At 39.0% G+C, this 25,631-nt stretch overlaps 1 protein-coding gene across 5 annotated transcripts in view; it reads left to right on the plus strand.

Moving 5' to 3' along the window:
• The window catches only part of AFF1 (ALF transcription elongation factor 1), a 202,457-nt gene that overhangs the window by 123,718 nt on the left and 53,108 nt on the right, over positions 1-25,631 (plus strand). The window lies entirely within an intron of this gene.

A 25,631-nucleotide genomic window follows, 5' to 3' on the forward strand; every position in this document is an offset into this window, starting at 1 on the left:
TGGCCTCTCCATGGCCTTTTACACTATTGACCACCATCCCCTGAAATACTGCCCTGGTTTGTCTGGTTTTTCCTCTGGCCTCCCCACACATGCTTTAATGATCCCCTTTGGAGGCTCTCTTTCCCACCTCTTTCCCCAAGCTCTGCCTTCAACCATCTTTTCTCATTCTGCAGCCTTTCTCTGGTGATCTCATTTGCACATAAGGAGATTCAACTGCCCGCACCCTCATGATCACCAAATTGATTTTCCTAGCTTAAAATTGCAGAAAGGTTTTTCAGCTCTAGCTTGTTTTATGCAGCTCTTCTTGATGTTGCACAGACATCTCAAAGTCAGTATCTGTAACAGGTTTCGTTCCGTCTCCTGTACCTCTTCATACACACAGAACATTCTCCTCCTTCCTGGTCATTAGTCCCCGTTCCTTTCTGGAGTGGAGACTGCATTATCCACTTGGCAACCCAGTCATAATGGATATTGCCTTCTAAACATTGTTGAAAGCCTCTCCTCTCTCTTCCTCACAGTCCTCAATCTTTAGTTCAGATTTTTATGCTTACTTTGAACTGTTACAATTTCTTTCTAATGTATCTTCCTGCCCCGTTCTTCTCTTCAAAGTACCTGTGATACTGCTGCACAAGAGTGATTTTATTATATGAAAATAGCATCAAGTCATCCTAGTTTAAAAATCCTTCAGTTCCTCTTCATTGCTCAGGGTAAAAAAAAAAAGTCCAGATTATTTCCAGTTCCCTTCTCCCCTCCCTACCCTGCCTCCCCAAGTTGCTTTCTTGGTGGGATTCTTACCTGTCTCTCCAGGCATGGGTTATGGCCCCCCTGCTTGATGCTTTCCTTTCCCTTCTGCAGCCACCCAGACCCTGAATGAGAGGACTTCCTCCACTATGCTCCTGGTACCCAGACTTCTGGTCTCAGCACTTCTTAGTGCTATGGTCTGTGTTTTTTTCCAGATGGTAAACATTTTGAGGGCAGGATCATTTGTCTCCTTTGTTTCTTGGTCCTTTGTGTTTAGCACAAGTGAGGACAGGGGCAAAAACAGGGATTTTCTTGTTCTGTGCTAAGCTCAAGTTCTTACTTGATTCACTTAAATCCAGAGTCTGAAAGATAATCTCTGATAAGTGTGTGTGTGTGTGTGTGTGTGTGTGTGTGTGTGTGTGGAGGGTGGTGAACAATTTGATTTGGGACTGTATTTACTATTTAGGACACTGGGATGGGAAGCAGGCACTAATAAGTTCAACAATTTTTTAAAGAAATTGTTTGACTTAACCATTTTCAGACTAAGTATTCCCAGGTCATGTTAGGCATTCTTATGTGTGGATTTGAAAATAAGCAGCCTAATCCGATCATTAGGTGTTCCTAGTAAAGCTCTAGCCTCCTAATTGCTGTACTTTCAGTATTGAGTTCAGAGATTAATCAGGTGGTTTTATGTACTATAAAATTTGGAAAGTCATGATTTTTCTATATCTGTCATGTATGTAGGTGCTTTCCTCTCTATTAAATAAGGCACCAAATATCCTTTTGTGTATTTTGGGTTTCTTTTTATATAAGTGCTTATATACAATAAAATTGCTGTTAATCTCCAAGGATTCTCAATTTTAAATATTTTGCCATTGAATGAATCACTTTTTTGGGAATGAGCCAATCATTTTGGGTAGGGGCATTAACTCTTCTAGGCCACTTGGGTATCATTAATTGGTATCCTAGTAACTTAAGAATCATTGACCCTGAAAATGCCCAACTGGCAACCTGGGTTTAATTTTCTAGTAAGATTAATTATCTTGCAGGAAAGGGTAAAACAGAGACACCAGGGTTCTTTATATCCCTCATATTTTCTCAAGATTCCAGTGAGCTAGTTGCTACGATGAGGGAAAACACTGGTGTGTTGTTCTGAACCTAATTGAGTCCTTTATTATGTTATGACTCACCTATAGTTCACAGATTTATTCCGTGCAAGTCATGTAAAATAACTACACTGTGGTTTGTTTTGCTTACTTGGTTCATGTTTCTGGTGATCTGTCAGGCTGCATATGCCAATCTGCTGAAGCAGGCTTTGGCAGGCGCTCGTGCGGCAAACAGGAGACCATCGCACAGCGCAGCCGGGAGGCCGCCGCACACTGGGTCCCCCAGACAGAAGGCCTTTTCACAATCTCCCCAAGGGAACCGAAGATGTTCATAATGTGTGTGGGGCCATGCTTAGTATAAAAAGAGACTCATGTCTTCAAAATGAGCAGGCTCTTAATATCGTGTTTCCCCATTCCCCTATTTGTGAGAGAAGGAAGCATTAAAGCCGGCTTTAGAGAGTGCTCACTCTCAGAGGGGCAGGGTCTTGTATGGTTGTACTGATTGAGTTGCCAGCATCTGAAAATTAATACACTTAACACTGAAGTCTGGATTTTTATTTTATCTTTTTTCTCCTTAAGCACTGAAAACACAGGTTTTGCATTCCTGCAAAGCAGCAATTGGCTGGTCCTTCAAGGCACACACTTTGGCTTGCCCTTGTCCTTGCTTGAGCCCTGGGAGTGTCAGTGTTCTCAGTGAATTCAAGTATTTTTATATCCTCTTGATTGTTCCTCCCTTTTGGGCAGATCCAATGGATGAAAACCCAGTCATGCAAAAAGTGTATTTTTCCAGGAGGATTTATAATGAGGTGTGTTTAATGTAATCTAGTTCAAGTAAAAAAATGAATGATTTTCAAACTTCTTAAAAAAAAAAAAAAACAAAACACAAAACTCTATGCCCAATGAGGGACTTGAACTTACAACCCTGAGCTCAAGAGTTGCCTGCTCTACCAGCTGAGCCAGCCAAGTGCCCCTGATTGCAGATTTCACATTTTTACAAAAAATTATGCAAAGTTGGTCCTGCTTTGCTGCTTTATCTTTTGCTCTTGTTTCCAAATGTGGAGATTTTTCCAATAAGCCTTTAGGTGTATGATTCAGGCACTTAGTCATATTTTAAAGAAAACCCCGCAAGGATAGCCTACTTAACTTTTTTTTTTTTTTTTTTAAGATTTTATTTATTTATTCATGAGAGACACACAGAGAGAGGCAGAGACATAGGCAGAGGGATAAGCAGGCTCCATGCAGGGAGCCTGATGGGGGGGACTGGATCCTGGGACTCCAGGATCACACCTTGAGCTAAAGGCAGAAGCTCAACTGCTGAGCCACCCAAGCGGCCCTACTTTCTTTTCTTTTTTTTTTTTTTTCTTTTTTTTTTGAAGTTGTTTGCTACTACCCAAAACCATGAACATGGGTTCTTATTTTCCTTGTCACCAGTTAGAAGTATACTTACATAGTTTTTCTAAATGAGGAGGTAAGTAGTCATTCATGCTCTTCTCAGTTCTAAAATATCATGATTCTTTTTAGAAAAGGAATTTGAATTCCTAGCAGTTGGATGCTGATGCTATTTCCTATATTGAGCCCAGTAGCATATTTTTCAATCCCTTTTATTCGAAATGGGCTTTCTTGTTTTTCTTGTTTATAGAGCGAATGATGGGAAATGGGCTTTCAACACCCATTCAGCAAACAAGAGCTGCTTTTCTTCCTTTGATCTTAGCAACATGTATACATGTTTTTGTTTTTTATGGTATGAACAGCCTTTACTGATGGAAACAGGAAGTGGAAAAGAGGAAGAGATACAACAGCTCTGGGTCCTAGGTACCTGCAGAAGCCCCCATCACCCCCAAAATGGCTGATCTTAACAATATTGGTCCTGTAGTTATATGGACAACTAATGTTGAAGTTTCTTAGGGTACAGGTTTCTATATTTGTACAGATATGCAAGTGTACCTAATTAGTACTACTATTCAAGAACTGAGGTGTGAGTGTTCTGGAGATTTTCTAAACTATTCTTTCTTGTTGGATATACCCCCCCGACCCCCATTGATATAATTGCTGAGAATTTTGATGTGTTAATACTTAATAACTAGGAATAAATAATAAATCTATAATAGAACATATAATCCATGGGCCACCAAAAACTTTGGAGTTGTTGAAGGGAATGAAGATATACTTTAATTTCTTTTTGTAATCTTGGGTTTTTTGTTTTTTGGCTAATGAGATGGGACTTTAAGGTATTATAGGTAGTGATTAAGAGCATGAGTTTTTGGATTAAGGAAGACTTGGGTTTGAGTCTTTATCTCAAACTAGCGATTAGACCACAGATAAATTACTTAAATACTAAAAATTACTGTTCATGCTTCATTTCTTAATTGGTACAACAGAAATAATAATGGAATTTTTCTCATAAGGTAGTTACCAGGCTTAAATAAGAAAATATTAGATCGGTGACTGGCATGTAGTAAATATTTAATAGCTGCTGTGTCTATGTCATTATCATAGTTATTCTGACATTGTCTAAATGTATGAGTAAATGTAACAGATCCACCTCTTTGCTTCAGCTTCGAATCTGAAATTTGGGTAGTTTTAATAGTTTTAGGTTTGTTTCTTTCTTTCTAGAGTGATATTGTATGCATGTGGGAGGGAGGGACAGGAGGGGCAGAGGGAGTGAGAGAGAGAGAATCTTAAACTCCATGCAAAGCACAGAGCACGATGTGGGGCTCAGTCTCAAGACCCTAAGATCAGGACCAGAGCCAAAATCCAGGGTCAACCAACTGAGCCACCCAGGCACCCCAATAGTTTTGAATTTTAAGGGTTTAAAGAAATACAAGTGGGAGGTAATCTAATGATGGATGGCACTATGGAGTCAGAATACTTACGTTCATTAAATGAGACATTTCTACTTGAACTACAGGTCTGGTGTGAGAATGAAACAGGATATACATTTGCCTAACATATAGTAGGCTGCATGATGTCCCACTTTTGTTGACCTGCAATGACAGTAAAAGCAAATTCACATTGTAGGAAATGGTTCTGTAGATATTACCCGTCTTCCAGTTGTCTTTATTGACTGTAACTATGGTTGGAAGTCATTGGAATCCTAATAAGTGTCCTAATGTTTTGGGTTGGTTTGATTGTGTTTCTCGGGTGTTTTGGTGAAGTGATGAAATTCTATGTCATGCATTTAATTTTATTCAAATTTTAAAATAGGCTTATTTTTTTTTTATTTTTTTATTTTTTTTAAATTTTTTTTTATTTATTTATGATAGTCACAGAGAGAGAGAGAGAGGCGCAGAGACACAGGCAGAGGGAGAAGCAGGCTCCATGCACCGGGAGCCCGACGTGGGATTCGATCCCGGGTCTCCAGGATCGCGCCCTGGGCCAAAGGCAGGCGCCAAACCGCTGCGCCACCCAGGGATCCCAAAATAGGCTTTTTAAAATAAGAGATTTGAATGAATATTTTGTACCACTAGTAAAGTATTGAGTACCTGGTGTATTTTCAGGATTTATTTATTTATTTTTCTTCTTTTCTTTTCTTTTTTTTTTTTTTAATTTTTATTTATTTATGATAGTCACACAGAGAGAGAGAGAGAGAGAGAGGCAGAGACACAGGCAGAGGGAGAAGCAGGCTCCATGCACCGGGAGCCCGATGTGGGATTCGATCCCGGGTCTCCAGGATCGCGCCCTGGGCCAAAGGCAGGCGCCAAACCGCTGCGCCACCCAGGGATCCCTCTTTTCTTTTCTCTTTTCTTTTCTTTTCTTTTCTTTTTTTTTCTTTTCTTTTCTTTTCTTTTCTTTTCTTTTCTTTTCTCTTCTCTTCTCTTCTCTTCTCTTCTCTTCTCTTCTCTTCTCTTTCTTTTCTTTTCTTTTCTTTTTTCTTTTCTTTTTTTCTTTTCTTTTTTCTTTTCTTTTTTCTCTTTTCTCTTCTTTTCTTTTCTTTTCCCTTTCCTTTCCTTTCCTTTCCTTTCCTTTCCTTTCCTTTCTTTTCTTTTCTTTTCTTTTCTTTTCCCTTTCCTTTCCTTTCCTTTCCTTTCTTTCTTTCTTTCTTTCTTTCCTTTCTTTCTTTCTTTCTTTCTTTCTTTCTTTCTTTCTTTCTTTCTTTCTTTTCTTTCTTTTCTTTCTTTTCTTTCTTTTCTTTCTTTTCTTTCTTTTCTTTCTTTTCTTTCTTTCTTTCTTACTGGTTGTCATAAGAACTCCATGGGGGCTAATTCCAGCCTTGTGAAGAGCTTTTAGTTGTTTTTGGGCATCATGAAACATATGGATTGGGGGGGAGGGGCAGGGAATTACAGTGCTGAACTGCAGATCATATAGTATTAATTTTGTGGTCTGGGTCACAAATCCAGTAAGGATAGGCATGAGTAGGCATATTCATGTAATTTGTGAAGGCTTCCTGAGGCTTCCCTCCTGATACAGAGGATGGGCATCTTAATAAATTAATAAAATAGGGTGACTTTATGAAGTAGGGAAGTCACCACAGCTTTACTGAGAAACATCAGTGAAATGTCTGGACATCCATTCAGTTTTTGGTTCTAATAATATTTATTAGTATCTGAACTTCTAAGAGTATGGGGACACCAATATTTATTTTATGTATCGTAATGCAAATTAGAAAAAATATATGTACCAGCTCATCAAATTCAGGATTTCATAAATACTGTAACTTACGGTGAGGCCAGTGAGAAACTGAATTGATCATAAGTTAATTTAAAGAAAATAGTACAGGTGGTACTGCAATACAATATGGTATCCTTGTCAAGATAGTGTGGGAATGACTAAAGTTTGGGTAAAAGTGGTGTAGACTGTACTTTGAGTCATGAAGGAAAGATTTTACAAAGTTTGGTTAGAGATGGGCCAGTGTCAAAGAAGGAAAATAAGCTTGAGGCCTGGTGGTGACTTAAAACATTTCTTTGTCTTCTCCAGTGAAGGACCTCTTCATACATGAAGAGCTTCTTCCCTCAGATCAGAACTAAATTTTGTCCACTATTTTCTTTCCCCCTTCTTCCATCTCCTCTATTCAACTGGTGCTTAAAAATGTTTCTACTACTGACAGCAGCTACTGCTCCTACTAATATCATACTATTAACATTTTTCTTGAGTGAGAAATATTTTTTAGAAGACTTTTATGATAGTATTGTTTGAAATTTATTTCTGACTATGCCATCCGGTTGTCCTGCAAAGTTATTAGGTATGTAGGATTTAAAGGAGATTGGGGCTTAGCTCTATTTGAGAGGTGGAAGGTAGTACAAGGGCTATAGATTATTTTTTTTAAAGATTTATTTATTTATTCATTCATTCATTCATTCATTCATTCATTCATTCATTCATGATAGACACAGAGACAGAGAGAGAGACAGAGAGACAGAGACAGGCAGAGGGAGAAGCAGGCTCCATGCTGGGAGCCTGACGCGGGACTCAATCCCGGGACTCCAGGATTGCGCCCTGGGCCAAAGGCAGGCGCTAAACAGCTGAGCCACCAGGGATCCTCCATAGATTATTTTTTTAAGCATATCAGAATAGGGTAGAGGATCACTACATGGTAATGAAGATACAACTGATTTTGATGAGTATTACACCCTGTGTTTTATTTCCCTTGCTTGAAGACTTAATTATTTGTTGATTGGCACTGTGGGATAGGTGATGGCATTCATCCTGAAGAACAAGTCTCATGCCAGAAGCATCAGAATGGAGAAATTCTCAATAATGCTCTGGCTGGTTAAGTAAACCCAGGGTTTAGCTTTCTAGTGGCCTCTCATTGATTGTCCATTTAGTAGACTCTGTAAAAGGGCAGTCATGGAGAAGGGCAGTGCTGACATGGCCAGTCCTGTTTTCCCCTGCTGGCCCTGAAACTCTTATCAGGGAAAGCTTTTTTGCACTTTCTCCTTGTCCAATAAATGGCTTGACATGAGGGGTATCCTGGAGGCAGGCTCAACTGAACCCTCAAGGCTTATCAGCACTTGCTAGTGGACAGCACCACAGCCCCTGCCCTGGCTCCCTTCATCCTCCCAGTCCCCTGTCCCAAAGGCCCAGGACCCTGGATCCAGCCTCTACAAATGTTTTTGCCCACATTAATTCATTCAGAATTTATTAGAAATATAAGTAGACAAAAGCGTCCATAGGCGATGACTGCTCCAAAGCTGAAGAGACTTTGGCTGTTTAACGATAAATCAGAGGAAGATGCAAGCAAGGTTTGTACTATATAGTACTATATAGTTATTAAAAGATATAAAATTTGTTGTCATTCATTCCTTCAGAATTCCCTTCTCCCTTCCAGAAGAAGTTTTCATACACATTGATTACCTTAATAAAGATTGTGTTTGGGTGATGGGGTGGAGAAGTGGGAAAGTTTAGTAGAACAGAAAAAAAGGAACAAATTAAAAGACTCAGGCTTTTGTGTCATGGTAAGAGTATAAGAGTAAAAATGATATATTTTATTGGGGATGCATTGGGTACCAGGCACGGTGTTTAAGACCTCTCCATGCAGGGGGCTTGTAGTTGGTCCCTGGCAGCCTTATCTGAAAGCCAGTTATGTCCAACTCAGGCCCTTGCTCATAAGCACAATCCTGCAAGGCCAAAATCACTGGGGATGACTTGGAGGAACATCTGAGACTTCTGAGAATCCCCAATTGTAAAGTCTGCTCAAGTTTCTTTAATAAACTGCAATAAATAACTTAAAAAAATAAAAATAAAAAAAGTAAACTGCAGTAAAAAGCCTAACTTCACAAGAATTACTGTATGCATCTGGGCAAGTAGTGAATGTTGAGCTACAGTGGGAAATGGATTCTAGAGTATTGAATTCATGTTTGTTGGCTAAGCAGGATTATAAATCCATGCATGTTAATGGGATTTTAGGGGTTAAATTTGCAGAATCAAGGACGTTTTAGGGTATATTTTTAGTGGCCATAAGCATCACCCAGTCTTTTCTGCTTCATATGAGTGCCAGGTAGAGACTTGATGAGACCAGTAGGTCACCCTGCCCTTTATAGCTGAAGCTGTTCCTATAGAATGTCTTTGAAAACATGTTTTTAATCTGTCAAAATTGGTTGGCCAAAAAGAAAATTGTAGCCTGACTTGTTTAAAGAAACAAAAATAACTACACACCAAAGTTTCAGTGTACAGAGCATGGTTCATTTCTTCGTTGACTCTTTTTGCTTTTTATTACTCTGATTTTTATTTCCCATCAGTGTGTTAGATGAGTAAAGTTATTTGCAGAACATACATACTACCCATAAAAACACTAATTTTTATGTTAGGTTTTTTCTTATGTGTAACATTACAGCATTATGAACTACTTTCGTGTTAATGAGTAACTTTAGCAGAATTCTAAGAAGACTGTTGAGGGATAAAAAAAACTTAGGAAACTTAAGATCATTTGTTTTGAAATACATAATGTTGGAATTAAATGAATTTTCTTTCTCAAGACTTTAGGTTCTTTAGCTTCCTTTGCCATTGATCTGTGTGTGTGTGTGTCTGTCTGTCTGTCTGTGTTAGTGTTTACTTTCGATTATGAAGTTGGGTTATCTACTTCATTGCCTTTATATCTTATACGTATTTACTAATAAGCATTATGTCTTATCAAGTACGTATTTGCATATAATACCTGGTGATAGCATTAGTTATATAGAAAATTTTGAGCAGAATGGGATTTACTTCAGACACGTCCTCAGGTGTCATTGTGTAGGCACTTATTAGGTGGGGTTTAATAGGAACTCCCAGTGGTGGCTTGAATATTTTGCTTTTGTGCTATTGTCAATTTTAAATCACAAAGATTTTTATATCGACCTTTGAAAGCAAAGTAAAGATTTAAACCATCTTGGGGGACTTCACATCCCTGGTTTTGATGGGAAGAGTGGAGGATTGCCCATTTCATAAAGCCGTATGTTTTTAAACTATGAGCATGGTGCTTTGCACAAGTCAAAACACTGCTAAAGGGACAGATGTTGCCAATTTCAGATGTACAGGGGGAAGGCCAATATTGCTAAGCAACGGTGTACTTGAGAGAGCATTTTTAGGAGCAGAGCCAGGGGAGTTGTGCCTGGGAGCATTTGCTGCTTCTTATGGCTCAGTACAAGGGAAGAGATGAAAAGTTGTTTCCTGTCAGGGCCGCCATTGCAACCGCCAGCACAAAAGACAGTGACCTAGGGGCACCAGTTAGGGCTGGCAAAGGGATGTATGAAAACAGAAAAGCTTTTTTGCCATGTAGGAAGGCAGTAAGCCATGTTCACAGAGGTAAGTGCCCCCCAGTGAACAGCTGCCCCACAGTAAGTACGAGTAAGTGTACGCCTGAGGTTTCAGGTGGGGAAAGAGGTGAGAAAGTGAGGCCTCAAAAGAAAAATCTCTCTCCCTCTCCTTTACTCTCTCCATCCTGCCCTTCCCTCATTTCCTTCCTTTCTCTCTTCTCTCCTTCTCTTTTGCTTCCTCTGTTAGGGGCTAACATCAAAGAGAAGGATCCGAGTAACCTCTATAGTTGAGTGCTGCAGTGTGTGACCTTCTAAACAAGGTAAATAAGCTCACCAGCCACAGGTATTCGGCCCCTCCCATGGCCCCTCCCTTGGTATACACTTGATAGGTAGCCTACAGGTGGTATGGGTTCGTTCGTTCTTTTTTTTTTTTTTTTTCTCCCCTTTTGGCTGCCACTAGAGACTTCGAATACCCCTTGAGATTTTCATGGTTGTTGGTTTGGATTATGGGTTTTCCTCTCTCTGTCACTGTCTCTTTTAATGAAATAATGGTGTAAAAGTAGAGAAAGTACATTATCGTTTCGTATTTGCATGAAATCATAGCCTATTTTTGGCAATGCATTTTAAAGAAATTAAAAAATTAGCAGTTCCTTACCACTTAGATCTTTCTTTGGTCCATCTTTCAAACTCCGGTCTTGAACCTCTAGATCTCTTGACAAATACTGATGATTTCTTTCGTCTTTGTAAAGGTACAAATGGAAGATAACTGACAGCTTAAAAGCTTACGTGTGTGTGTGTGTGTGTGTGTGTGTGTGTGTACGTACATGTGTATGCTCCCCCTCCACTTTCTCTCCCTTGCCTCTCCCTCCTTCTCCCTATCTCTTTTTCCCCTTGGCTTTTATTGCTTTGCTTTTGTTTTTTAGCAGACAGATGGAATTTGAGTCAAATTCAAATGATTGTGGGACTCCTACCCAAATTCTAACTGATAAGTAGTAATACTTGATTTCCAGTGATGAAAGAGTATTTTGAAGTAATTTTACTTTGGTGAGGCAGGCAGGACACAAATTTTAATGTTCTTATAGTTACTTGGTTTTTATTAATTGATTCAGAACAGTTCATGGTCACATAGTCTGTATCTTTGTGGGATATAAATTTATGTGATGAAAGGCTAGAGAAGGTGACAGTGTTTCCATTTTTCCCCCTCGGAAGATAGAATTTGTTTACAGTTAAGCAGCAGTGAATCTTCGTCAATGAGGAGAGAGCAGAGAAACTGGGCACAAGTATGTTTGTTTTTCAAAGAACTTGTTGTAATTAAGCCCAGAAGAAACTGGCTTACTTTGTCCTACAAAAAGTTTTTGAGTTTTATTAAGGAAACATTTGACATTGAGATGCCTCTTTAAACATTTTTTACTAAAATATATAATAAAACAGATGAGACTCACCTGCTCCGGAGCTGGTCTAAAACCCTCAGGTTCATTTAATGTTACTTGGTAGGCAGCATTGTGGCTGTATAAATAATACTGCTTATTTATTATTTTTTTAAAAGATTTTATTTATTTATTCATGAAAGACACACAGAGAGGCAGAGAGAGAAGCAGGCTCCAGGCGGGAAGCCTGATGTGGGACTTGATCCCAGGTCTCCAGGATCATGCCCTGGGCTGAAGGCGGACGCTTAACCACTGAGCCACTCAGGCGTCCCAGTACTGCATATTTTTACAGAGGATTCGTCTGTCTACCAATTAAAGAACTTTAAATTGAAAGGACTTTTTAAATAGCATGTGTCCCTTCCCATCGGCATCCCCCAAACCAGCATTGTGATTATGCTAATGTCAGTGAAAAAGTGCCCTGGCCTCCAAGAGCATCATCTCCGCCCCTGCCTCCCCCAGCTATTTGCACTCCCCCTCCCCCTCTCTCAAAGGCAGTTTTCAAGAGGAATTGGTTTTGTTGCAGCTGTGAGAATGGTTAACTGTTTTTCATAGTATCTCTTCTCTGGCACCTAGATTCTATATTCTAGGAAAACAGGAATGGCAGTAAATGCAAGAATATTAGTAGTTAGGACACATGGGGTTGACCTACCCTGTGCCTTAAATCATCCAAAAAGCTGGAGTCTTGGGTCACGGGCTCTGCGTTAAAAGTCAGAAAGTACTTTTAAAATTTCACTGCACGTGTGAGGGGATGAGAAGAGCAAGGAGACTGAGATGGGGAAAGTGAGTAGAGTCACTGTTTCATGTGTTCAGAATGGATATAAACTGTTTGCTGTTGCAACTCTTAGAATTGTGATCATGCATAGTGTGAATGCTTAGATGCTTTAAATTCAGCAGCTATTAGGGAGTACCCGGGTGGCGAGTCGGTTGGGCATCTAGCTCTTGATTTCAGCTCAGGTTATGATCTCAGGGTCGTGAGATTGAGCCCTTTGTCGGGCTCCTCACTCAGCACAGTCTGCTGGTTCCTCTCCTCTGCTCCTCCTGCCAGTCTCGTGTGTGCGCCCGCGGTCTCTCTCTCTTTCATATGTAAATAAATAAATAAAACCTTAAAAAATTTAGCGGGTATTAGAGTACATTTATTTTACAAGCAAAGAATGTTTTTCCTTGGCACATATAAAATACCTACTTAAGACATATGCAAGAATAAAATTTATTTTTTGGGGAGAGCGAGAGCATGAGTTGGGGGAGGGGCAGAGGAAGAGAGAGAATCCCAGGCAGGTTCCATGCTTTGGATTATTTTATTTATAACATAAATAAAATAATATAAATATTATTAAAATTATTAAATAATATAATATAAATAAATATTAGCAATTGTTGAGTGACTAAATATTTTTTCCAAACACTGTTATTAAACTTTTTCATCTTGGGCAATATAGTAAATTACTTTATAAGATGAGCTTTATTGGAATCTTGAGGCAATTTATCTAAACTTTCAGACCAAATTTACATACAAAGATAATGCAGGAAAAGGGAAAGATTATTAGTCTACCAGAATGTCAGTGGAATTAGCAAACTTTTTTTTTTCCTAAAGAGAGTGACCGAATCTCGTTCTTAATACATTATAGAAAAGCAGAACAGTCTCTTAAATTTAGATGTTCTTTGATGATAGGATTAAAGAAGTGATTTGTAACCATTCATAATATTGCAGTATTAGATGAATTGTACTTTCCAAGAATGATCTTTGGTCAGTTTTGTAGACCCTGGCAAGTAACCTGGTGGTTTGTTACCTAATATTAAAGCCCCAAGAAAGGGGAGAATTTACTTGTTTGGAATTGGATGTAAAGGGCAAGGCCATCTTTATTTTCCTTCTCTCCTCTGTTTATTATAGTATCAGTAATCCCCAAGGTGGTTTGAAGCTCAGGTTGCTTCCTCAGAGCATATACGCCTGCTTCAATAATTTTCTTTCCTTTTTTCTTTCACTAGGTTCTGCTTTTTGTTTTTAAAAGTCATCATGCCAGGAGACAGGCAACCAACACCTAGCCCAGAGGGGACTGTTGAGATTACTGCTGGAATAAACCCAAGATAAAATCTTTATGTTCTTTCAGACAAAGCATAGATTAAATGGCTTATCTTATTCATATGACTTCAGGTTCTTTCAACCTAATCCAGAAACTGATGGAAAGTTTTTTTTTTTTCTTTTTCCTGGTGCCTCTCTAGTCTTAGTTTATGCTCAGCTATGAAAAAAAAAAAAAAAAAGTCCAGGCACCCTATGTAACATAGAATTAGATATGGTTCCTGAACACTGTTTGCCACTTAACTTTGATAGACACATACACTCAAAGGAGGAACAGTAATACAAGTTTATGTATCTATAAATCCGGTCATGGTTGACAAAGTAATTTAGTAGTGTGGTTTGACTCAAAACCATTGGTTCATGTGATTTGTGGGAGAGCACTTGTGTGTGTGTGTGTGTGTGTGTGTGTGTAAGCGAGAGGGGAGAGGGAGCATGCATGAGAGAAGGGTGGGATGGGGATTGGAGTAAGCATGATCACAGAACATCACACTGCAGTGTAACACCCTCCCCTACAGGGACATATTTTAATGAAAGACTTCATGTTAATGTACCCACTCAAAAATAAAAATTAGATCTCTCAGAAAAAAATACTGAAGATGGTTTTAGTGAACAGAATTGGTTGTGGAAGGAATGGATCACATAGTTTGGTCCATTTGAAAGAACTTGCCAGTTTATTATCACTAGCATGGAACCAGTGTCTAGACTTGTTCTTTGAGATACTCCCCCCCCCCACCTTTTTTTTGCTTTCTTTCCTTTTTTTCCTTCTTTCTTTCTGTTTTTCTTTTCTCTTTTTCTTTTTTTAATAGCAGTGCCTTTGTAGCCAGGCTTACTTAAATCATTCACGGTTGCTATGCCCACAATGGGCTTCATGGGGTCTCAAGTGATCTTTCATCAAAGGCACAGTGTTTTCAAGTCTTAAGAGCACTGGGGATTTCTGATACCTTATTACATGGTGAATGGTAGTGGTTCACAGTCAAAAGTTAGAAAGTAGGTGAATAACCGAGATTAAACGTAAGTACTATCAAACAATGATAACTTTGTTTTTAAGTCAGTTTAAACCTATTTCAGGTGTACCCCCTGCCCCCTTAACTTTTACACCAAGAAACTAGTTGACATATAGTTATAAATAATATCTACTGAAGATATTTCTGTATATAATGCATAAACAAAAATGGTATTTTTAAAAAAATAGCAACTGTTTCATGTAGCTCTACAGAAACCTTGGAAATACATTAAAATGTACACATTCAGGGATCTTAGGAAAATAATAGTAATCAAATAAGTGAAACCAATCCTTTTAGTACTCCCCTCATAGTCATTTGTACACTTAGATGAAGTAAGGTTTTACGGTTCTATATGTGGAGAACAGCTGCTCACTTCTCTTATTTTTACTTAAACCAGATCTTAAGAACTAGATCCTAGGTTCTATAATGAAAAGATACTTTAACAGAGATCAAAATAGAATTTCCAGAATATTTTAAGTAGCAGTTAACACAAATTAAGAGCTTTCATAAATTTTACACATTTTAGAAAAATATATTAGTGACACTAAAGCATGTAACTGTAGTAAAATCCATGTGACTGGAAAGAAACAAACTATCATATTGATCTTTAAAAGTTCAAAATACTTCTTGTGAGCTTTTATAAGTTTCCTTAATGATGTTTAGGCTTCTTTTCATTTTTAGTTTTAGTTTGTGAAAGACAAGGAAATAATAATTTGCCTATAAAAAAGCAGTTTACCTAAGGGTGAACTTTTAAAAACCAGGGATATTAGCTCATGTTTAATAAATGAATTGGGGTGGCACCACATCCTCCAAGCATTCAGCATTCTTCTACTGTGTTTATCCTTAGAGTATTTCTTAATGTCCTGTCTCAAGAAGACACATGCCTTCCCTTACCCCAACCCACGCATACCTGATATCCCCTCTCCCACCTGTCATGATCTCCTGTAACTCTCAGATCTGAAACTTTGCTCGGAGAAATTCACATCCCTAAATTGAGCTTAGGAAACTACTCCTTGGGTGAAGAACATCTGATGGGGTGGTGATGGAATTTTGTTATAATAGTTTTTTTTTTTTTTTCACGGAGGATATCTGTATCTTAAATCATTGTTTTGTGAGGATGTCTGGAATATTACAAATGTGAACAAACGTATTGCTTTTCCAGTATGTAGGAAAAAGAATTCACCATAAAATACTGCGTAACTTTTGGTGCTCTTGTTTCTGAATTTTGTCAGCGATGCCATGAAATGACAAAATCAAATTCATTTCACAAATACTACTACTTACACATCTGTGTTAGTTCAGAATTATGCCAGGGTCCTGGGAGACACAGAGCTGGATAAGCCCCCAGATCCTACCAAATAGGAAATGAGCCTAGGAGAACAAATGGAAGCACCAAGGGCTGTTTCAGAATTGAAGGTGGGTAGAGTGTCAATGAACAAGAAGACTTCCAGGAAAGGTCTGCCAGTGTTTGTGACGCCCCTGTTTGCATCTACCACTCTTCCTAGATCCCCTGATAAGAGTAGAAAGCATGGTCTTTCCGCAGTAAATTTTTGTTGGATGATAACTGGTGGTGATCTGTAGATCCCTCATCATTTAAAATATAATCTTGTGCTTTATCAATCTCTTTCCTTCTTTCCTTGAAAAATTAATTTGGAGAGGAGCCATAGAGATTTCTGCAGTTAGCATGACATTAATTGTGGTAGCCTTCGTGTGTAGCAGCAGACAGTTTGGCATTAAAAAAGGGTTCCAAGGAAACATGAGTGATTCTTTGCTGCATATTAGAGCATATCACATTTTAAAAGCTATTCCAAACCTTTCCATTATTTGAACATATTTGGGAAGAGATGGGAGGGTAATTGTTTTAGAATTTAACAGTTAAAGTTGGTTTACAGTTACATAATACTGTTAAGAGTGCCTTTTCTGTCTCCTACCTCACTTTCCCTCCTTTCATATTAACAGTCTATAGCTTTCTTTTTAAAAATATGTGTACTATTAAGTGTGCCTTAAATCTGTCTAGGGATCTTAAAAATTCTTCTAAAATACTGGGTATGGAAGTAGACGTTTAGATAGTTGCCCAAAGGGCATGATGCTTCTGAAGAAGTATTATTCCTAGCAACTTTATACCTTTCCCAGCCTAAGTAGGCACACCCAGGCAGAATGAGCAGGTCCTTGTAATAGGCCTCGCTATGTAGGTAATTTATGGTGTATTCACAGAATAAAATTAATTTTGTGTCAAAACCTTGCTCAGACAGGCCTTTTGGTTTCCTCCTCTAATCTGTCTCTTGGAAGTGCTGATTGTAGCATCTTCTTGATAAATGCCTGCATTTATCTGTTTGGCATTGGCTTCAACATGTACTGTCTTATTTCTTCCTCACAACAATCCTGTGAGGTTTTGTGTATTTCATATGTGCCTGCTCAGTATTTAAGTATGACTGATTTTTTTTTTTTTTTAAAGTATGACTGATTTTTAAAAAGCAAATCCAAACAATACACCTCTTTCAAGGACTTTGTAAGTTAGTTTGGGAAGAAAGAGTGAATTAGCTAGCAAACACTGGACCAGGCCTGCACAGCAGTCCCCAGTTTCCACAGGAACAGCTCACAGTCTCATGGAGGACTGACCGTGATCTGTGAACAGCTCGGTGTGCTGAGTGCTTGGTGGGGCAAGCCCAGAACCCTGAGGAAGAAGCTGGGAATAGATTCACGTAGGTGTGTGTTCGAGAGAAGGAAAGTCATTTATTTATTTTTTTTTTTTTTTTAAACTTTTTTTTAAATTTTATTTTATTTATGATAAGCACACAGTGAGAGAGAGAGAGGGGCAGAGACACAGACAGAGGGAGAAGCAGGCTCCATACACCGGGAGCCCGATGTGGGATTCGATCCCAGGTCTCCAGGATCACGCACCTGGGCCAAAGGCAGGCGCCAAACCGCTGCGCCACCCAGGGATCCCCAGGAAAGTCATTTAGAGGAAGATGAAAGTAAAGATAAATGTGGTAGAAGACATTTGACTGTACTTTGAGTAAACATTTTTATCACTTAAAAAATCTAATGATGTTTTTATTTACGAATAGATAATATATTGCATGATTCAGGATTTAAAGGATAGGTTAAAGGTTAATGTTTTTACATTAAACATCTTCCCACTGCTATACCCCACCCCACCCCCAGCCACCGAATTCCCCTTTCTAGAAGTCATTATTGATGTTAGAGGCTTCTCCTCATCTGTATACCCAGGGATGTTTCATTCGTAATCAGTTACTCCACATAGATGTTCTCTTCTGTCACCTTTTCATTTATTTAGATCCTGGCGTATACTGCACCTATGTTTTTTCCTCCTGCTTTTAACAGTGTATCTTGGAGATTACCCTCAAATCAATACGTGGAGAGGGTCCTCATTCTGTGTCATAGCTGTATGGTATTTCTGCGTAAAGGGCATGTACCACAGTTTTCTTCGTTACCGCTGGATGGGCATTTAGACTGTTTCCACTAGGCTGAAATGAATAACTGTACATGTGTCTTTGTGTACATATAGAAGTTGGTGCTAGAAGTCATATTGCTGTTTCAGAGTATGGGAAATTAGAATTTGGGGGCTGTTGCCTAATTGATGTCTTCAGAGGTTTTGACCCTTTACCCTCCCCCAACCAGGGTATCAGAGTGCTTGTTTCCTCATGTCTGTCTTACAGACATAGTATCGTCATTTTTTTGTTTTGCCAAATATGTGAGAAAAGAGTTTCTAAGAGTAATCCTAATGTTTTATTTATTTATTTTTATTTTTATTTTTATTTAATCCTAATGTTTTAAAGGAGGAAACAATTTCCCTTTTGTCCCTAGTATGTTTATTTCCAGTAGTTTGTTACTTAAGACTTTGAGTTACAATTCAGACAAACAACCGTGTTTAATAAGGCTCTAAGCTAAAATCTGAAAATTTATTTTCATGTTCTGAGTTCTGAGCCTGAAGGCATACCAACAAACATTTATTGGTTGCCTCTGTATGGCAGCAGTGTCTGATTGGTGATTTACCAAGGTAGAACTGGCCCCTACTCTCCTGGAACTTGAAATCAAGAAGCAGCAGAGATGCTGCTGCAGGAGGTGCTTTGTCAGGGATCGTATAGCCAGGTGTGGGAGTGCGCGCAGTTTCAGGAGCGACAGGCTCGGGGAATGTTTTCCAAAAGATGTTTTTTAATCTGCTACTAGAAGTCTGGGTGGAAGTTACGTGGTCACCAGTGAGAGAAGGAAGAGAGTCTGAGATAGGGACAAGAAAAGTATGATTCATCTACCTAGATGGAGATCAGTGTGCAGCAAGTAGATACTGCTGGTTGATCCATAATCCAAAAGGTGACATGTATTTGAAGAAAAATAGCATGAGCTTTAATCTTTTAAAAATTAAACGATAGAGAATCCTCTTGGGGTTTCCGTCCATCCACACCATTCAAGAATGCCCCAGTAATGCTGGCACCGTGCATTATTTCACATATCTGTGCCTATGATGGCCTTTCAGGTTTCACATGTGACCTTCTTACCAATCCTGTGGAGAGGGTTAGGATGGGTAATACTGTCCCTTTAGAATCACCATGAGGAAATAGTCAAGAAGTTGACTCTCATGCGTAATTGGAGAGCCAGCCCTCAGCAGGCCAGAACTAGAATCCAAGGTCTTTTGGCTTCCTTCATCAGCATGCTGCCTCTGAGCCCCCTGGGTTCCCCAGTTAGTGCCACTAAGCCTTTTTGAGGATAGCATTGTCACAAAAGCGCTGCTCTGTTGAAACTTGAGATACTTAAAACACAGTGTTGTGAGGGCCCCCTGGTCTCAGTGGTGAGGTATGGTTCTTTGGTTCAGCTCTTTTTAGCTTACTAAAACAAACTGACATTTACTAACATTTTATTTTGGTATCAATGCATTTCCTTAGGATTATAGCGTCATTCCATGAGGTGTGAGAAATCAGACTGAGGCCAGCATTGCTGCCTTTTCTGGTCTGACTCACCTGTAGTACAGAGAGGCGGTTAGATCTGAACACCAAACTGCTGCTTTTCACAAACAGAGGCAAACCATTGTTCTTTAAAAAAAAATGTTTTTGGTCATGCATAGGACAACTGGAGTCACATCCCCTCCTTAAGATGCTAATATATTTGGGATCCCTGAGTGGCTCAGTGGTTTAGAGCCTGCCTTGGGCCCAGGGCATGATCCTGGAGTCCCAGGATGGAGTCCTGCATCGGGCTCCCTTCATGGAGCCTGCTTCTCCCCCTGCCTGTGTCTCTGCCTCTCTCTCTCTCTCTCTGTCTCTGTCTCTGTCTCATGAATAAATATTTTTTTTTTAAAAAAGATGCTAATGTATTTGTCTCTTGCCTGAAGGTTGAGATTTTTGGAAAGGTAGTGTTAACAGTATTACAAACCCAAGCTCAGTCACTTCAGAGCATTGTGTGACTTTGGAGATGTAACTAAATTTCTCTAGAATTCAGTCTCGTTTTTAGAAAATGGGATAATAGCTACCACCGAGGTTGATAGGAGAATTGTAGCATCATACAGAATTCCCTCAGAGATTTTTGTTGTCGTTGCCGAAGTATAATTGACATACAATATTATATTAGTTTCAGGTGTACAACATAATGATTCAACCTTTCCATTATGGAGTGATCACCACAATAAATCTAGCTGACATCTGTCACTGCAAAGTTGTTACCTGTTACGAACTATATTCCCTGTGCTGTATATTGCACCCTGTGTCAAATTTATTTTATAACTGGAAGTTTGTATCTCTTAATCTTTTCCCCTTATTTCAGCCATCCTCCCTCCCCTCCTCCCTTCTGGTGACCAAATTGCTGTCTGTATTTATGAGTCTATTTCTGTTTTGTTTTGGTAGGTAGAATCATACAGTATTTGTCTTCCTCTGACTTCTTCCACTTTGCATAATATCCTCTAGGTCCATCCATGTTGTGGCATGTGGCAAGTTTACGTTTTTCTGTGGCTGAGTAATAATCCATTGTACAGCTACATTGCCTCTTTACTCATCTATCGATGGACACTTAGGCTGCTACCGTATCTTGGCTATTGTTAATAATGCTGTGGTAAACATAGAGGTACTTATTATCTTTTCCAGTTAGTGTTTTGTTTTCTTTGGGTAAGTTCCCAGAAGTGGAATTGCTGCATTGTATGATATTTCTGATTTTTTTGTGGAACCTCCATACTGTTTTCATAGTAGTCACACCATTTTGCATCCCCATCAACAATGCATGAAGGTTCCCGTTTTTCCACATCCTCGCCAACACTTGTTATTTCTTGTCTTTTTTGATACTAGCCATTCTGATAGATGTGAGGTGGTATCTCATTGTGTGTTTCCCTGATCATTAGTGGTGTTGAGCATCTTTTCATGTGTCAGCCATCTGTATGTCGTCTTTGGAAAAATGCCTGTTCAGGTTCTCTGCCCATTCTTTTATTGGATTGTTCTCTGAATAGTGGTTGTGAGTTTTTTATGTATTTTGGATACTAACCCCTTATTGGTTATATCATTCTCAAATACTCTCTCCCATTCAGTAGGTTGCCTTTTTGTTTTGTCGATAGTTTCTTCACCATGCAGAAGCTTTTTAGTTAGATTCAGTCCCATTTATTTATTTTTGCTTCTGTTCTTGCCTAAGCAAGATCCAAAAAAATACTGCTTACATTGATGTCCAAGAGATTACTGCCTGTGTGTTTTTTTTTTTTTTTCCAGGAGTTTTATGGTTTCCGGTCTTAGGTTTAAATCTCTAATCCATTTGGAGGTTATTTTTGTGTATGATGTAAGAAGGTGATGCAGTTACATTCTTTTGCATGTAGCTGTCCGGTTTTTCCCAGCACCATTTATTTAAGAGACTGTCTTTTCCCCATTGTATATTCTTCCTTTGTTGAAGATTAATTGACTGTACAAGCATGGGTTTATATTTCTGGATTCTATTCCGGTCCCTTGATTTCTGTGCCTACTTTTGTGCTGGTCCCATATTGTTTTGCTTACTATAGCTTTGTAGTATAGTTTGAGATCAGGGAGTGTGATACCTTCAGCTTTGTCCTTTTATTTATTTATTTATTTTAAGATTTTGTTTCTTATTTGAGAGAGAGTGCGTATGTGCGCATGAGCAAGGGAAGAAGGGTCGAGGGAGAAGGAGAAGCAGGCTCCCCACTGAGCAAGGAGCCTGATGCGGGGCTCTATCCTAGCTAGGACCCTGAGATCATGACCTGAGCCAAAAGTAGACATTTAACCAACTGAGCCACCCAGGCACCCCAAATGGGATTGTTTTCTTAATTTCTCTTTCTGATAGTTATTAGTATATAGAAGTGTAATAGATTTATATATGTTAATTCTGTGTCCTGCATCTTTTTTTTTTTTTTTTTTTTTTAAGATTTTATTTATTCATGAGAGACACACAGAGAGAAAGAGGCAGAGACACAGGCAGAGGGAGAAACAGACTCCACACAGGGAAGCCCGATGTGGGACTCGATCCCGGGTCTCCAGGATCATACCCTGGGCTATAGGCGGTGCTAAACCGCTGAGCCACCCAGGCTGCCCATGTGTCCTGCATCTTTACTAAATTCATTTATTCTAATAGTTTTCTGGTGAAGTCTTTAGAGTTTTATATATATAGTATCATGTGATCTGCAAATAGGGAGAGTTTTACTTCTTTTCCAGCCTTTTATTTCTTGTCTGATTGCTGTGGCTAGGACTTCCAGTGCTGTGTTGAATAAAAGTGGCAAGAGTGGGCATCCACATCTTCCTCGTCTTAGAGGAAAGGCTTTCAGCTTCTCACAGTTGAATGTAAGCTCCAGTATTTCGTTTTTAAGGTTCTGTAATGAGGGCTGTATCTACAATTGATGGGTACATTTAGTACAGTCACCCCCACCCTACCCCTGCCCTACAAGCTAATGATTTTGCATCTTATAACAGATGGTATCAATCAGAGGAAACAATGGCGTGTAAAAAGGTTAATGCAGTGTCAGGTACAATATGTATTCAGTAAGTATCTGCTCTCATTTTATTTTTAATTGATCAGAATTCTGGTTCTTGTGTTAAGGCCATTCCCTAGTGGGGAGGCGAGGTCAGTCTACACATAAGACACCAGATTTGTGAGGCAGCCACAAAGCAGGCAGGAGGGCAGAGCTGCACTCCCGTAGGCACCTAGATGTTGCATGTGAGAGACAGAAGTGGGATTTGTGATTGTAAGTGCTAAAGGCCCGTCTGCACCTTGGAAGCAGAACTGGACAAGGAAGGACCTGCAAACTAGAACTTCCTTATTGATGCAACTAGCATAGATTTTTGTTGTTGTTGCTTTTTGTCACCTCTTACTGTTTGTGGAGGTCTTACCGGAGGATCTTTAGCCTTAACTAGACCGTGTTTAGAGAGGCTGATTGTTTACTCTTTGGCTGCAGTGTGTGTTCCCGGTAGCCTGGCTTCTCTGAGCAGGAGTAGCAGTCCTCAGCTGGAGACCGGGTGGCCAAAGTGGATTTTAAGGAAGGGATTAGGCCATGATGGCTTGTTGAACTTCCCCTCCCTTTTTGGAAGGTCTCCTTCCAGTGGCAGACTTGGAGGTGCCAGACTGTATTTTATTAAACAAAGGAGCCTGTCCTTACAGATCTTTCTCTGCAGACACATTTGAAGTACTTATACTCTAGCTTAAGAGTCTCTAATTTGGGTCAGAAGAAGAGTAGCGATTTGAATCTCAGATGGAACATAAAATGGGTTCATGTTATATAGACTATCTTGTAACCTCCCCTCTGTTAATATAAAAATAGGTCTTGGTACTCATAGAGGTATTTAGGGGCATTAACTCTAAGATATTCGTAGAACAGTTCCACATAGATGGGTCGGGGAGAAAAATAAAAAACAAATGTGGTAGAATGCTGACATTTGGGGACTCTGGGTGAAGAGTTTGTGGGAATTCCTTTTACTATTTTTATAATTCTGCTGTATCTATAAAATTATTTCTAAAGAAAAAGTTGAAAATATCTTGAGCATCTTCCCATGCAAGCCCATGCATTCACATTATTTTATTTTTCTGTATCATACTGTTGTATGGATGTACTGTGAAGGTCTAGAGCTAAACTGTTGTTGGGCATTTGATTATTAACAGGTATTTGCAATTATAAACAGTGCCACTTGGAGGTCCTTAAATATGATAATACCCTCATGTATTTGGAATGGAATCTCTACACTCCATTGAAATACTCCCACTCTCATAATGGACTTAATAGGAAAATTCACAGTAAATTAACCGAATTAATACTTGAACCTTAAGACCTTATTTTACAATTTTAAATGGGTTAAATGGTGACTACCTAGCAATATTTATCTTATCCAGATACTAATAAATAATGAGCTATAGAAAAATTTCCTTAGCTCTGCTTCATCTGATGTAATAAGACTTTAGAAAAAAAAAGAATCAGCGATGTGAAGCACCTTGGCTAAGTGTTGACTCCTTGAATAATTACAAAGATCCAAAGGTCTTTTAGCATTCTCATCTCATTCTGTTGGAAGTGGTAGGCAAATCTTTCTCTCTTTCTTTCCGACATGCTTCACTACTATTTCATTGATTCCCAAGCATGTTAATCAGATTCCCATTCCCATTCCAGGAACAGATGAGATAAGGGAATTGTTTGATCAGAGTCAGTAGTAATATGCTATATGCTCTGTTGTATTGATTCACCTTCAAGGTTTGAATAACAAAAAGCAGGTAAGCAAATGTAGTTTGTGATATGCATAATGCTTACAGGCAGATCTGATAGGACACTCAGATAAAAGGAATTACCCTGATTCTTCGGTTATACCTCCTTCCTCAAAAATACCAAACTGCAGACATTTCAACAAAATTGTTTCCGTGAAATTTACATGTTTTAAAACCAGACCCAGGTGGGTTAAATTACATGTGAACATTGACATTTCCATTCGATTTGATTCCACAACAGTGTGAATGTTGTGTGCTCTTTTCTTTCCTTTTCCTTCATCCTTAAACTGAAATGGTGCGTTAATGAATCCTAGATCAGGAATTAGCAACCAATGCTGTATTAAATTACACTCGGATTAGAAATGAGAGCCTGGAAAAGAACCCTTTCATGTCCTCTCCAGCTGGAGGCAGGTATTGGACCAGACAGACTAGGAAGACCAGTGCTTTATGCACATAGCAGTGGCAGTAACTGAGGGAAGGGGGGGAGGGAGGTTGTTGTATAGAACTTGCCCAGAGCACTTGGCTCTCAATTGACACAGAGCCAGAAGTTGCTTTTCCAGGGAAAAGCATGAGGTCATGGGATTTGTTTCATGTCTCTAGTGAAGGAAAAGTGTTTTGTTTTGTTTTTTAACTTTTCCATTTTCTTTGCACTTAAAGTTATAAAGACTGTAATAGGACATTTCCTAGACACTATGGTGACAATACTAGTGGCAGCAGCTGTCATTTGTTTAGGTGTGGAGAAGGAAGAAGTATAAATAGATCTTTCATCCAAGACACTAGGAAATCTCTCTTCCTGGGGTCTTTCTCTGGGGAAATATTTACTGTGTGGGTGTTTGTGTATACATGTGCATATATATATATATATATATATATATATATATGTACATATATACAATGAAAATACTGACTTGAAGTCGAGGGAGAGACATTAAAGTGAATGTCATTACTTTAAAGCCAATTTTTGGCCAGCTAGAATACTACAAAAACAAAAAACCACAACTCTAACCTATCCTTGATTCGATGTTAGCCTCTTTACCGTGGGCTCACAGAGGTGTTCAGATGATTTCCATCTTTGTGTTCATTTTCCTTGGCTGGCTGGACAGATGTTGCTGTGAAGCAGCAAACTGTGACCCCAGTTTTCTTTCTTTCTGCCTCCATTTTTGTTAGTATCTGTTATTCCCCTAGATTTACTAATTTATTAATTTTCTTTAAGATCTGCATTTTCCTCTGGAAACTTTGACCTGAGAGTCCATATTAGTCTGCCACAGTCTCCCAGCAGAACCCTTTCCCCACTGATGAGGTCAGGTTAGTCTCCAGTCCTGTTTTCATCGAGAATGTGAAGTTCCAATACTTAACCACTCAAAGATGGCGCCTGGGGTGATTCAACCCCTGCAAGAGTATTGCTGTAATAATACCAGCATCTACTAATA

This window comes from Canis aureus, chromosome 33, assembly GCF_053574225.1.
Source record: "Canis aureus isolate CA01 chromosome 33, VMU_Caureus_v.1.0, whole genome shotgun sequence".
In the NCBI taxonomy this organism is placed as follows: Eukaryota; Metazoa; Chordata; class Mammalia; order Carnivora; family Canidae; genus Canis; species Canis aureus.